Source organism: Humulus lupulus, chromosome 5 (assembly GCF_963169125.1).
Source record: "Humulus lupulus chromosome 5, drHumLupu1.1, whole genome shotgun sequence".
NCBI classification, from domain to species: domain Eukaryota; kingdom Viridiplantae; phylum Streptophyta; class Magnoliopsida; order Rosales; family Cannabaceae; genus Humulus; species Humulus lupulus.
Window position 1 is genome coordinate 74,696,889 of NC_084797.1, and position 15,561 is coordinate 74,712,449.

Below are 15,561 nucleotides of genomic sequence, written 5' to 3' on the forward strand. Positions count from 1 at the left end.
AAATGACAATGAACCTTGAATAGAAAGTAAACAACACAAGTAATTTTTATAGTGGTTCAGCCCCAATTTTTTGGTAATAGCCTAATCCACTTAGAATTGTGATATATTTAACCTATACTTAAGATCAGATGAACCTTGGTCAACTAAGTTTCTCAAGTATAAGTAGGAAAATACAGTGTTTCTCTCTCTGAACTCTCAGAAAACGCTCCCAGAATATCCCAAGTAATGGTCCCAAAATCTCAAAACTAGAGAGCTTTCTTTTTCAGTCTCCAGATCTCCCATCCCCCAAATGATGCCATGAACCTCTTATTTATAGGCTCATGGATCGTACATGAGAAATATCTCTTTGACCGGGTCCTTGGTTGTTCCAACCAACTTTAATTAAGAAAATATAAATAAATTCAAATGACAGCAATATAGTTATTACTCCAGGATATCTGAGAAATTCCCGCAGCAGTTACGAATGATTCGAGTTGAAGCTGTTACTGAGGCTTTACTGAAGAGGCACTAGACGGTTAACTTCTGAGATTTTGATCCGTCGATCGACCAGCTCCATCCCCCGTAGTGACTGGTTGGCCAAAACACCTCACCGGTAGGCCAAAGCATACCACCGGTCGGGCATGGCACACCATTGGTCAAGCATGGCACATCATTGGTCGGGCATGGCATACCACTGGTCGAGCATGACACATCACTGAGTCGGCTAAATCTATTTCCTGACCAGTAATATCACAACTCCCTAGGTCAATTCTCAACATTTTCACTTATTTAAATAGCACATTTATTGACTATTAATGTGTCATTTACTAACCATGCATTGCCACTTGTCCATCTGATTGCCACGTCATTGAACAAAACTTTTGGGGATAACATGTATTACATATTATTATAATAATAATATTTGAATTCATATTAATATAATTAGTAAAAAATTTAGGATTATTATAATAATAATATTTAAATTTATATTAATATAAGTATAAAATATCTAGTTTTGTATTATATATTATTATAATAATGATATTTTATAACATTTGAATTTAAATTTAAATTTATATTAATATAATTATTATATATGTAGTTTTATAATAAATATTATTATAATAATAATATTTTATAATATTTGAATTTATATTAATATAATTAATAAATATACTTTTTAGTTAGTTTATTTAAATGTATATTTTGTTAAATATTTAGAATATTATGTTAAAGTTAACTAAACAAATTATTAAAATAAAGAATTTATGTTATCTACACACTTATATAGAAGAGATTTATATTAGGACTCGTTTAATTTAACGTTTATTTCTTTGGTTAAAACTGTTGGTATGGTTGAAAACATAGAATATAAATGATATTGATTTAGTTTTTGAATGTAAGATATATGTTTAAATATGTTGGATTATACATTGTATTATATTGTCATATATTGCATGATGTTTTTGATACTAGACAGTATCAATTTATAATTGTTTTGTTAGATTTAAATAATAGAATATATATTTAAAAGTATAAATTATAATTACACGGATATTAAAAAGTATGAATCATTAGCTATGACTAGTGTTTGTGTACATTTTCATTGTTATATCAAATCATTATTTTGTGTGTTGTTTTAACTGGTGGATACTGATTAGTTTAAAGATCAATTAATATCATTAAGGTTGAATCTGGGAAGAAAGATGATATTGTTTTAGTTCTTGAGTACTATGATATATAATAATATAAATATTTTAAATATTACATCGTACGATTTTTATGTACATTGTTATCGTTGTATCAAATCATTATTTTGTGTATTATATATCTTAACTGTTGGATACATATTAGTATTTATATAAATTACTATTGTTTTGGTTGAATCCGAAAAGAAAGATGATATTTTTAGACTTTCAATACTATGATATATAGAACTTTTGTTATCTTGAAGTGAGAGAAGATGTATTATTGTCGACAAATTGATTTTAGTTTTGGTCAATAAGATCGTTTGGATACTGTTGTATTATAAAATTAGCACAAGTTGAATTGCTCGGCTTGGGATAGCAAATGGATATGTTGAAAAATTGCCAAGTAGGATATTTGATTAATGATGATGTTAGCAAGCTCGAGACTCAGTTCAGTTCATACATGATACACGGGTTATTATCAGACTGCCTCTCAGGATGACAATTGAGTTTGAGACGTATAATGACCAGATCCAACTTTGGGCGCTCTGAGTTTTCTACGAGCTAGGGTTCAGAGAGACTATGAACACAAACTCGGGGTGAGAAATTCAGCTCATGGAAACCTGGACAAAGCGCACACTGAAGGATCCCAAGAGATTCGGAGGCTCCTTGGGCACTCATTAATGCTTAGGCTGTATCGTATATTTATCATTTATTATCAGTGATAGCAGGAGTATATTTTATTATGTTATCAAATCATATCCCAATGTAAATGGGAATAATCTGTATTAAATGTATACCTTATTTATTTACGAAATTACCCAAACTTGTCCAAAAAATTCCTCTATAAATATCAAGAATAAAGGACAGGGAAGGGGACAACCATTTTTTGTATTACTAAAACTCTGCAGAAATTAAGATAGAAAAGTAATAATATTGACTTGTGGACTAGGTGAATTTTAACTACTAAACCACGTAAAAGTTGTGTGTGTTTGAAAGGGTGTTTATTATTTCATTACGATTTATAATTTAGTGCTAATTTACCCGTTTGATTTCTTAATATATTGTTGGTGAAAAACCATGTCAACAGTTTGGTGCTTTCATTGAGTGAAAATTAGGGCTTCACAAGTTTCAGTCGACATTCATCATGGTGCTCACTCGATCAATGCATGATAATGAGATGGAACAGCCTGGTGGGCAGAATGCCCATCATACCGCTATTCCCACTGAAAGGGGCCCAGATGTTCAACAACATCCTGGAAAACAACCGGTGGGTCAGGAAGACGCTGGGAGTTCAGCATCACTCCCACCAAATCCTAATCCAAGATACTTGGCTACCATCAAGATGGAAAACGCCTAGTAAAGGAGCCATCTCGCTAGGGCAAACAGGCAGAACGAGGAGGTCTTGGCTCAGTTACCCCCTCTTGCAACCGACGTTAATGTCAAAAAGAGGCAAAGTGGGTTTCATAAGTCCCACAAGAATAACCGGTCTAAACCTAGTCATTCGCCAGAAACGGCACTCCGACTTCTGTGCCTTCAGAGCGAAACCACCAGAGTGCTCAACCCACTGGTCATCGCAGGGGTCATCATCAGCATGTCAGTCGGTCGGTCAGAACTGCGACTCCCAGCTCTGTGCCTTGTTCATAGATTCCCATAAATGCCCACAACAACCCATTGGGAGGGGTTGAGACAAGCTCACGAAGGCAAAATGCTCCAGTGAATCCTCCTATGCCATGATCAAAACCCCAGGCACAGAGAACTAGGGACATTGGAGTGGAGCCAAGGCGGGCTAATTTAATTCGTCGTGATAGAATGATGATATCCTCGCCAATAAGGCATCCTCCGTCACTGATATGACATCCAACACCACCTTGTCCACAACAAAATGGTCAGTAGGAGAAATCCTCCCCTGTTTGTAAATACTTACGCCCCATGGACACGTGCTGAGAATCCAAGTCCTCGATCTCAACCGCGAGTTCTAAGTTTTGTAAATGGAAGTTACTAGATGGAGAGCCAGCGTTAAGGTAGGTCCAAGCACGACCTTATAAATCACTTGATCTTAGCACAATGTCCTCGATATGATCCATAGTCCGACCTAGCCGATCATTTGAACTCACAAAGAAGGTATCCAGCTCAGAATGAGGATGTTAGCTGTACATGACATGAGGGAGGTCCGTCCTTCGTACGCGACAATGGGAATGTCCCGCTTAACCAAGCTCGAACTTGGAGGGACAACAACCCATCAAACATGTACAATAGGATGAGAGTTGTTGAACAACCCCCAGTTAACCTAGGGACCAAGGACAAAACCCTTGAGAGACTGGCTTTGCTGGAGGAACAAATGAAAAGACTCTTATCAAGAAAGGGAATGGACGATTGCGACTCAAATGTGGAGCTCGAACATTTTTCTCCAAACATTACAGCGGGTACATATCCTAGTGACTTTAGAATGCCGAACATGCTGACATTTGATGGAAAAACAAATCCATCTGATCACCTCAGGATGTTCAACACAATGATGATGGCCCACAATGTCGGGCTCGATCTAAGATGTATCCTGTTCCCTAAAACTCTGGTCAGACCTGCCAGACAGTGGTTTAAAAAATAGAAGAAGCGTTTGATAAGCTCGTGGAAGAAATTTTCTTTCGAGTTTAAAAGAGCATTACGAGCTTCACATGCAGCTCGTGCTGAAGCCGATTTATTGGCCAATGTAAAGCAGCTGCCTGGTGAAATACTAAAAGCATACCTAAAAAGATTCACCAATGTTGCAGCACGGGTTAGGGACGCTGTAAAGAACGCCCTAGACTAGTGCTTAATAAAACGTTCACATATTCATTGGTTCATAAAAGAAAAACCACTTATTATAAAAGTCTCAGTGGGGACTTGCTTAAAACAATGCAAGTTGGGCCCAATAATTTTAAAAGAAAATATGAGTTTTTATACAAGGTTCAAAAGAAAACAAATCCAATAATTAAGTCTCACTGATAATTTAGAAAGTCTCTTAAAACATAACATAATTAAAATTGCATCTTAAAGTGATCATTTTTCCATCCATAGGATGCCCCACGCCATACACCCCACGATGATAGAACTCCTCACGTCACCACGCATGCCACAGAGAAACCTATTTGCTACCTGGAAGGGAAAGTAAGGGGGTGAGCTAAAAGCCCAGTAAGGAAGTACAAACAATAAGCAAGTAAGGTACAACAAATTCACACACTATCGTTCATCTTTATACATCATAGCATCGTTGTATCAAACATCATATCATCATCATAACGTAGCATCATAACATCATCATATCATAACATCATCATAACATAAACATCATAGCATCATCATATCATAACATCATCATAACATAAACATCATAGCATCATCATATCATAACATCATCATAACATAAACATCATAGCATCATCATATCATAACATCATCATAACATAAACATCATAGCATCATCATACAAAATTCCTTGTGAACATGTTCCGCTAACTTGTCCATGCCACCCTTTTGAGGTAAACAAGAGTCTCTGGTCCTTGAATAACCTCGGCGTGTCCGCCCATGGAGTTACGTCTTCATATCCTTAGTAACTCAGTTACGTCTTCTTTATCCTTAGCAACCCATTTTGATGTGTCGCGTTCATTACGCTAACATCCATTCAAAACAATAACATATTCATACAAGCCAACATATCATCACACTATGGCATTCATAATTCAAAACATTTCATTCATACAACAGTCTTACCATTTATAGCATAAACAAACATAAATTCTATCTAACTTCCTTACCTCAGGTCCGAGCTAAGTAAATTCACAACCTCTCAACGAGCCTATACCATAATCAAAACGACATTTCTTAGTTTCATAAAATTACTATTTTTCCCTTTCATACATCTCATGTGTGCATGGGCCATGCACACATAATAAGAGTTACACACAACATGCAAATATACTTAATTACACATAAGACCATAAAAGAATAATGCTCATTTTACCTATTTTTCATGCACGATCTTTCTATAAAAACCACATGGTTGAATAATAGACATAATTTTGGACGTAAAAGTGGATTTGCATGTAACATGCATACGTGGGAACATTGCGTAATTGTGACGTTTAAAAATGATAATTCTACACGTCTTACTTCTATCGTTTTAAAATTAATAGACTTGTAACACGCTTTATTTTCTTAAAATTTCGAGGTTGATTAAATCTCTCAAAACATTATTTTATTTAGCTTAAAAAAATATATGTGACAAGATGTTCGCTAACCAGATCGGGAGAAACATGGAGGTGTATGTCCATGATATGCTCTCCAGATCAATGACTGCCAATAACCATGTATCTAACTTGGAAGAATGTTTTGACATAGTTAGAAAGTACGACATGAAGCTGAATCCTCAGAAGTGCACTTTTGGAGTTGCGTCAGGAAAGTTTATGGAGTTTATATTCAACACAAGAGGGATAGAGGCGAATCCAAAAAAAATATGGTTGTTACTAGAAATTTCTTCACCCAGTTCGCGTAAGGAAGTACAAAGCCTAACTGACAAGTGTCTACCGTTCTACAACTTGCTCAGGGGAAATAAGAAATTTGAATGGACCAAAGAATGCGAACAGTCATTTCATGATCTGAAATCACATCTAGTTGAACCCCCCATACTATCAAAACCAACTTCTAGAGAGTGTATGTATCTTTCCCTGGCCGTGATAGAAAATGGAGTCAGTGCCATATTAGTTCGAGAAGAAAACCGAGTGCAAAAACCCATATATTACATAAGTGAGAGGCTTCTTAGAGCTAAATCACAGTAACTGTTGTGAAAATTATAGCAATTAAAATACGCAAGTATACGTAGCCGCACAAGTAATATAATGTAAAGTGAGATCGTCTCCACAGGGATTTAAAACTAAATTATTGTAAAATCAACTAAAAACAATTCAAAAAGACAATAACCAATTCAAGGGAATAATGGGTAAATGAATATGGAATTAAAAGTATATATGCATAATTAATTAAACTAAAATAATGGAACCAAGAGAAATCAAGTTTGTGAGGAAATTCTATGTGAACACGTGATCTGGGTGGTTAATCCCCCTATAATTTCTTTCCAGTTGTTATAGCATAAGTTCAGCAATGGCTCAGCAATTACATCCAGAGTTAACAGATTTCAAAAACGCCCAGTAAGTCTTTTCCAAAACCCACTGTATAATGCTTACAACCCTCTCAACACACTCCTGTATTAAACCAGATTGCAAATAGTCTATTAAGCATCAAATCTTGTGTTATACAAGGCAGCAAAATATCCCTATTTCACCACTAAAATTTACCTACAAATAGGCAAGTTTCTTGCATCAATTAAATGGGTTCAGCTAGCTTAAGTTTTTCCAAACTTAAATCTAGCTCAGTAATTGTTAATTATGGCCAGTAAATAACAATCAATAGCAGTAGTCACACTTAATTGAACAAGGATACAATTACTTTAACCATGCATCAAAACATTAATTCATATTGTAGGGTTCATAACCACCCAAACCTCTAAGGATTAGTTCATGTTTAATAATAGAAATACAAAACCAGTAGCCATTAGCAAATCCATGGAGTTTGTTCACAAATTAGATGGAGAGAAAATATAATACACAATTAAAAGGAAGAAAGAAAGAGTAGAATGAGTTGATGAGCTGAAATCCTCCTTGGCGTCAGCCGTGGTCCTCTTTCCTTTTTGTATTTTCTCTCGGTTTTCTTCAGCTTTTCTCCCTGTACTTGTTTTCTCTCCAAAAATGGTGATATTTCTTTTTTCAGAAAAAATATGGGTCTCTCCTATGTTGCGGCTACCCCCCTCCTTTTTAGGGTACTTTGCTTTACCCTAATAGGAAAGTCAATTCCCACTTTGTCCTCCACGTGCCACATCACCCAGCTGACTTAAGTTTTTTTAAAATTATCGCCACATAGGCGCTGATATCACTCATTAAGTCCAGCTGGCCTCTTGCCCCGTCACCTGTCTGATCCCTTGAATTGCTGTGTGGTGATCTTGCAACATTGAAGTAGCAACACGCCCCTTTCAGAATTTGTTTTCCCCTTGCTTCCAGCATTTTCCCTTTCATATATTTTCTTAAGCTTCCTTTCCTGATTAACACAACACAGTAATTTACATAAAAACACTGAAAAATATTACAATATATATCTAATTCTTACATGGACTCACTACCTAGAATAATACACTAAAACTAACAAATTTACAATAAACAAGGACTCATTACTCTTTTTAATTTGAAGAGAAAGTTCAACGATTATAAGAATAACTCTAAATCCTAGAGTTATCAGTAACAATTGATAGAGAAGCTTCCATTCTGTCTCATTTTGGCTTCAAGGAAGCTCAAACCATACTTCCAGTCCAATTCTATCCATGTATTAACCGACAAACCTTTAAGGTAGGTGTTACAAAAGCCTGAAAAGTCATGACATCTATTAAAATGGGCCATCAAACTTAGCCAGTTCAAGATATTATACATGCTATGAACAACAATCAAGAGCCAAGGCCTTGCTGACTTTGTGGCTGAGTGCACTGGTTTTCAAGACGAGTTGATAAGGGAGCCACTGCAAGAATTATGGAAAATCTTCGCTGATGGATCGTTAAACGAAAACGAAATAGGAGTTGGGATATTCTTAATCTCACCTGAAGGGCATCGGTTCCATAGAACTCTCAAGTTCGGGTTTGAAGCATCCAACAATGAAACAGAGTGTGAGGCCTTATTGGCAGAGCTAAGGGTGGCAAAACAGCTGAAGGCGAAAGCCATCCAATGTTATAGTGATTCTCAAATCGTGGTAAATCAGATATTGGGGGAACACCAAGCTCGAGGTATCAAGATGGAGGCCTACCTGGCTAAGGTAAAGGGAGAATTGTCTGAGTTCAAGTTTAGGTCCGTTGAGCAGGTACCCCGCGAGCACAATTCCAACACTGATGCTCTAGCTCGACTCACTACCATCAAAGAGGCCGATACTTTGAATGTAGTCCTCGTGGAGTTCTTGGAAAGCCTGAGTATAACGGGAGAAACAGTGGATGTCGGAATGATTGACATAAAACAGACTTGAATGACTCCTATAATGGAGTACCTCATGACCAAAAGGCTACCTGATGACAGGAAAGACGCAAGAAATTTGTTGTTTCAAGCTCTGCGGTATTTAATTGTTGAGGGAATCCTATATCGGCGAGGACATTCGTTGCCCCTCCTGCGATGTGTTCTGCCCGAGGAAGCAAAAACTATTTTACAAGAAATACATTAAGGCTTCTACAAAGATCATGCTGGGGGGCAAAACCTAGCTCTAAAGGTATTGAGACAGGGCTATTTTTGGCCCACTTTAACAAAGGACTTGATCTCGTATGTGCAAAAGTGCGACAAATGCTAGCCTTTTGCCATAGTTTCCCGAGCTTCTCCAATCGAGCTAACCATGATGTCATCCCCTTGGCCATTTGCAGCATGGGGAATTTACTTGATAGGTTCCCTGCCAATGGGAAAAGGAGGGGTTCGTTATGCAATAGTGGGGATCAATTTTTCCACGAAGTGGGTAGAGGCTAAACCTTTGGCAACCATCCCCTCGAAAAGAGTCCAGGATTTTTTTGTGAAGAATATCATATGTCGGTTGGGACTCCATAAAAAGACCGTGTCAGACAACCAAACTCAGTTCGATAGTGATCCCTTCACAAACTTGTGTGAAAAATATGGCATAACCAAGAGTTTCTCGTTGGTAGCCTACCCACAAGCCAATGAGAAGGTCGAGGCTGTAAATAAGACCCATTAAGGCAAGCCTGGAGAAAAGAATAGATGAAGCCAAGGGATTATGGCCCGAACACCTCCCACAAGTACTCTGGGCCTACCAGACCTTGCATAGAACCTCCACGAGGCATACCCCCTTTTCCCTAACCTTTAGAAGCGAGGCTATGCTTCCAATTGAGGCAATGGTAATGACTCACTGACAAAAGACATTTGATCAATATCATAACAACGAGTTACTTAGTGCATCCCTCAATTTGATCGAAGAAAAATGAGAGGCATCACAATTACAACTCGCCCATTATCAACAAAAGATCACCCGTTATTTTAATTCAAAGGTTCAGGGTCGCAGACACGGATTAGGCGATCTGGTTCTCCGAAGGGTCTTTTTAGCAAATAATGATCCCAAGGATGGTGTGTTAGGGTCAAACTAGGAAGGACCGTATCAGATCGTAGAGGTCCTGCACAAAGGAACTTTCAAGCTAGCCCAACTAAGTGGGGAAATAGTCCCACGAACCAGGAATGCCCTACATTTAAAAAAGTATTATCAATAGTATTACAGTTTATGTAAGGCTTATTTATAAAAGCCATTTCAATTCAATAACAGTTGGATTATTAAATAACCACTTCTTTTTTTTATTACGAGCTCACGTTGTAAAAGCAACCAAGAACATTTATACGTTCTGGTTCCTTGGGGGGCACATAACCGAGGAGAGTTTTTGAGAAAGTTCAGCTTACTCGGATAAGGATTGAAAACTTAGAGTTTGGAGAATTGATTATTCAGCAGCATTTAAAAAAAAAAAGCTCAAATTTTTAATAAATGTAACACGAACTAAGTTTGAGAAATCTCTAAAACCCTGGATATAACTAGGTCCAAGGCCTGATTCCTAACAGGTACAATGCTATTAAGCTTACAAAAAAAACCCTGGATATAACCAGATCCGAGGCCTAATTCCTAACAGGTATTAAGGTATTAAGCTATTAAGCCTATCAAAAACCCTGGACATAACCAGGTCCGAGGCCTGATTCTTAACAGGTATGACGCAAGTAAGCAAGAAAAATCTTGGATGACTAAGATATCGATAAAAACTATCTCAATCTAAAAGTCAACCCCTAAGATTTTGAATGTACAAGAATCTAAGGATTCATAAACATGAGAAAATAATAGACTAAGGGAAACACAAATAGATCACAAGTTAGATGTATATTCAAAAGTATATTGTCATCTTGAGGAGAAAAAACCTCAACCTAAGCCCGAAAGCAATTGTTTTGCTCGTAAGGGACTGTTACAAAAGTTTAAAAAAATAATAAAAAGGGCGAAAAAATAAATTTACCGAGCTTCGTCAGCTCGCTCCAGAGAAGTCACCTTCTTTCCATTCCTCTCAGCAGCTCCAGAAGCTTCGCCAGTCTCCGATGGTTCCTGTGAGAACCAAATCTTGAATCGAGCAAGATATGGGTCCCACAGCTCGGGCTACATGAAAGAGAAGTTCCCATCCTGGTTGAAGGCCCAGTAACAGTAAAGCATCTCCTCCATTTGAGTCGATGAATTTGCATCTTCCTCCTTGGCCTTAGCCTTGGCCTTGATCAACTTCTTCTTGAGTGCTTCATTTGCAGCTTGAAGCTGATCCACGTGACGCCTCGCCTCAATGACCTAATCCTAGGAGGCGGACAGGGTAGCTTTTGCAAACCTCTCACCCTCCTGAGAAGAAAATAGGGCAGCTTTCGCGGCCTGTTTACTCTCTTCAGCGGTGCCCAGGGCAGCTCGGAGTTCCTCGTCCCTGGCTTTAATGCGAGCTATTCCTTGAAATTGTGCTAGGACAGATTGTAGAAGAACGAAGCAAGTCAAGAATAGTTTAAAAAAAACTAAAGAAAAAGAAAAGGTTTGGAGAGTGAAAAGGATTCACAAGGTTCATCCCCATGGCAGATTCGAGGACGTCCTTAAGACTGCGCTACTCTATAGCCCTTAAATCTCTGGCGTTGGCTCTATTGGCGTGGTCGACCATGTGGCTTGCCATCTCATACAAAATACCCCAAAAGGCCTTTGGGATCTTTTCTAGGTCGTGTTGCTTGACCAGGATCTGGATAGTGGGAGCCTCACCTTGGATCACTTGAGGGTTTGAGGAAGGTATGTGTCGAGGAGGAGGAGCTTATTGAATAGTAACCATTGTTACCGAAGCTGGGGGAAGTCCCTTTTGTGGCTGCTCCCGGGTGGAGCTGGCACCCTTTTCCTTAGTCGAAGATTTGGTGGTATGCCCCGTCTTCAGATCTGTTTTCTTTATCACCTTAGGCCTCTTCACCACGGGACCAGCTTTGGTCCCACCAGCCTTAAAACCACCCCTCAAATCCAGGACTCCTGGCAGCTCTATCTCTTCACCTGAAAAAAGAGCGAGCAGAGGATTCCGTTTATAGAAGTAATTATTCAAAATTATTATAAACACCATAAGAAGAGCAAGAACCCTCCCTTTTCGGGCTAGGGGAGGAATCTATTACGATCAGCTCAGGGGTATTGATTAGGCTAGGGGAGAATCTAAAGTTATTGTTATATTATTTTATAATATAATGTAATATTATATTATATTATAATATAATGTTTTAGATTAAATAAATGTGACAAAGTGTGTCACATATTGTAACATATAATAGAGAGTTACAATATTTAGATATATAAGATATATCCAAATAATGTAACATATTTGGTGTTACAAATTTGTTACTTCCAAATATTACCCTTTATTGTGTAAATTTGTTGTTACACAATATTGAGATGAATTTCATAAAGCCATATATGATATGACTATTAGAGATATGATTTTAACCCCAATAATGTGTTTTGGGAGTTACAAAATCATTTGGGAGGGTTTGGAACCGTTTGGAAAAACAACACATTTTTTGTGCTGAAATTGGTCGATGGCCGCGGACACCAACATTCAGTGGCCACGACCTATGGGTCAGAGACCAGTGGTCGCGGCCACTAATGTCTCTGGCCGCGGCCACAGGCCAAAACTGACCAATTTTTTAGTTTTTTCAATCTTTGTTGAACGGCTCAAAAAACCCAGATAACTCCCAAATCTCATTTTTAATTCCATATTAATCCAATTAAACATTGGTAACAGCCATGGGGGTTGGTGGAATTTGAAATTCAAAGGGTGTCTCTAAACTCTATAAATAGGAGCCTATATCCATTAGTGCACTTGGCTAGAAACACCTTGATGCTTGATAATTCCATAAAGCTTTTCCAATATCTGAGAGAGATCCCTTAGTACTTGAGTTTGGGGGAAATACGCTTTTGGACAAAGGTTTTAAACCTTGTTCAAGTTGGTGATCCCTTATCCTCTTCACTTAGGTTGTGTAAGTGAGAGTTTCTTGTATTTCTGTTCTTCTTTCTATTGTATTGTTTTCTTCTTATTCTCTTGTTCTTTTTACTTGTATTTCTTATTCAAGAGTTGTAATATTTTCTTTTTTTTTGTTTCAAACACTTAACTTTATTTGAAACCTTTTTCTTAGAGTTGTATTTTACTATTCTCTTCTTCTTCATCATCTTCTTCATTTCCTTTGTTTATTTGTAATTTTCAGTTATAGAGTTGTAACTCCTTTTAATCATTCATTATTTGTAATATATTGCATAGAGTTGTAATATTATTATCAATTTCCATTGAGGCAAAAAAAAAATTCCTAACATTCAAAAGCTTATTCCTTTTTTGTTTCAATGGAAGGGGAGACAATCAAGATCATGAACGAAGACCTAGTGAGATTGGATAGGTTTGATGGATCCAATTTTACTAGGTTGCAAGACAAGGTGAGGTTTCTTTTAACCACTCTTAAAATCACCTACATCCTTGAGTCATCCTTGGCACCTCTAGTCGAGCCATCCGACAAAGACACTCCCGAGGAGGTGGAGAAGAGAAGGAAGAGGGAGGAGGACAACCTTCTTTGTAGGGGTCATATCCTCAACGCCCTATCCGATAGGCTCTACGACCTCTACACTGAGACCAAATCGGCCAAGGAGATATGGGATGCACTTGAGAAAAAGTTTAAGGCGGAAGAGGAGGGTACCAAAAAGTTTTTGATATCTCAATACTTCGATTTCAAATTTTTTGGTGATAAACCTATTCTTCCTCAAATTCATGAATTGCAAATAATTGTTAACAAACTGAAAGTTTTAAAGATTGAGCTTCCCGAGGCCTTTCAAGTTGGTGTTATAGTGGCTAAATTACCACCAACTTGGAAGAGCTATAGGAAAAGAATCCTTCATAAAAATGAGGATTATTCTTTGGAGGAAATCCAAAAAACATATTCGAATCGAAGAGGAATCGATATGTAGAGACTTCCAAAGCAAATGCGGTGTCACAACCAAAACATCCCAAAAACAAAGGGAAAAAGGGTAATGAGAAACCTTTGGGTCCAAAAACCAACCCAAACAAGCTTAAGGGAGAGAAATGTCCTTGCTTTGTGTGTGGGAAAAATGGTCACTATGCTAGAGAGTGTAGGCATAGAAAATACCAACAAGGACCTAAGGTGAACGCAACTCAAGAGGAAAACATAGTTGCTACCCTTAGTGAGGTGTATGCGGTCCAAGGCAAGGTGAAAGGGTGGTGGTATGATACATGTGCCACCGTCCATGTCACCTATGACAAATCATTGTTCAAGACCTTTGAAGAGTCAAAGGGCAACCATGAGATACAAATGGGCAATGAGGGCAAATCCAAGGTATTTGGAAAAGGTACCATTGAAGTCTTTTTCACCTCCGGCAAGAAAGTTACATTAGTAAATGTACTTTATGTTCCCAAAATGAGTAGAAACTTGGTAAGTGGTGATTTGCTTGCCAAGCCCGGCATTAAAGCCGTTTTTGAGTTCGGTAAACTTATACTTACCAAATCAAATGTATTTTTGGGAAAGGGGTACTCTTGTGAGGGTATGGTTAAATTGTGCACCATTGATTTAACTTTCAATGTTATCAATAAAAATGCTAATTCCGCCTATATTGTTGAGTATGATTCTTTATTTTTGTGGCATCTTAGACTATCGCATATATGTTTTTCTACCATGAAAAGAGTAGTAAAATGTGGTATGATTGCATGCAATATTAAAAACTATGGTAAATGTGAAACATGTGTTAAGGAAAAAATGATTAAGAAACCATTTCCTAGTGTAGAAAGATCATCTAATTTACTTGATTTAATCCATAGTGATCTTTGTGAATTAAATGGTGTTTTAACTAGAGGTGGTAAAATGTATTTTCTTACATTTATAGATGATTTTAGTAGATATACCTATGTGTTTCTTTTAAAGCATAAAGATGAAACTTTTGACGCTTTTAAATTGTATAAATTTGAAGTTGAAAATCAACTAAATAAAAAGATTAAGGTGTTAAGAAGTGATAGAGGAGGAGAGTACTTCTCAAATGAATTCAATACATTTTGTGAAGAAAATGGTATAATTCATGAGTGCACTGCACCTTATACACCACAACACAATGGTGTTGCCGAAAGGAAAAATAGGACTTATTTAGAGATGATAAATTCTATGTTGGTGTTTTCTAAGTTGAACTTCAACTTATGGGGTGAAGCGCTTTTAACCGCTTGTCACATTTTTAATCGAATACCGATGAAGAAAAATGAGATATCTCCGTATGAGTTATGGAAAGGAAGAAAACCCAACATATGGTGCTTCAAAGTGTGGGGGTGTCTTGCATATTGCAAGAAAAACAAACCTAATAGAACAAAGTTAGGTTCAAGAGCCATAAAGTGTGCTTTTGCTTGTTATGCCAACAATAGTAAAGCTTATAGGCTATTAGACTTAGAGTCTAATATTATGATTGAATCTAGAGAAGTTGAATTCTTTGAGAATATGTTATGTGACAACAATTCTCAAGCTTCAACATCTCTAAAGGAGAATTTGTTATATGAGAACAATTCTCAAGCTTCTACATCCAAAGTTGATTCTCAAGAGGAGAATTCTCAAAAGGATGTAAAGCAACCCTTTGAACCTAGAAGAAGTCAAAGGCTTAAAAATCATAAAAGTCTAGTAGTGGATGAGATAGATTCTCAACGAATTTCATTCTACATGGTAGAAGGAAATAGAGAGGAAGTCATTAGGAAAATTCCTATTGTACTTCTCGCTGA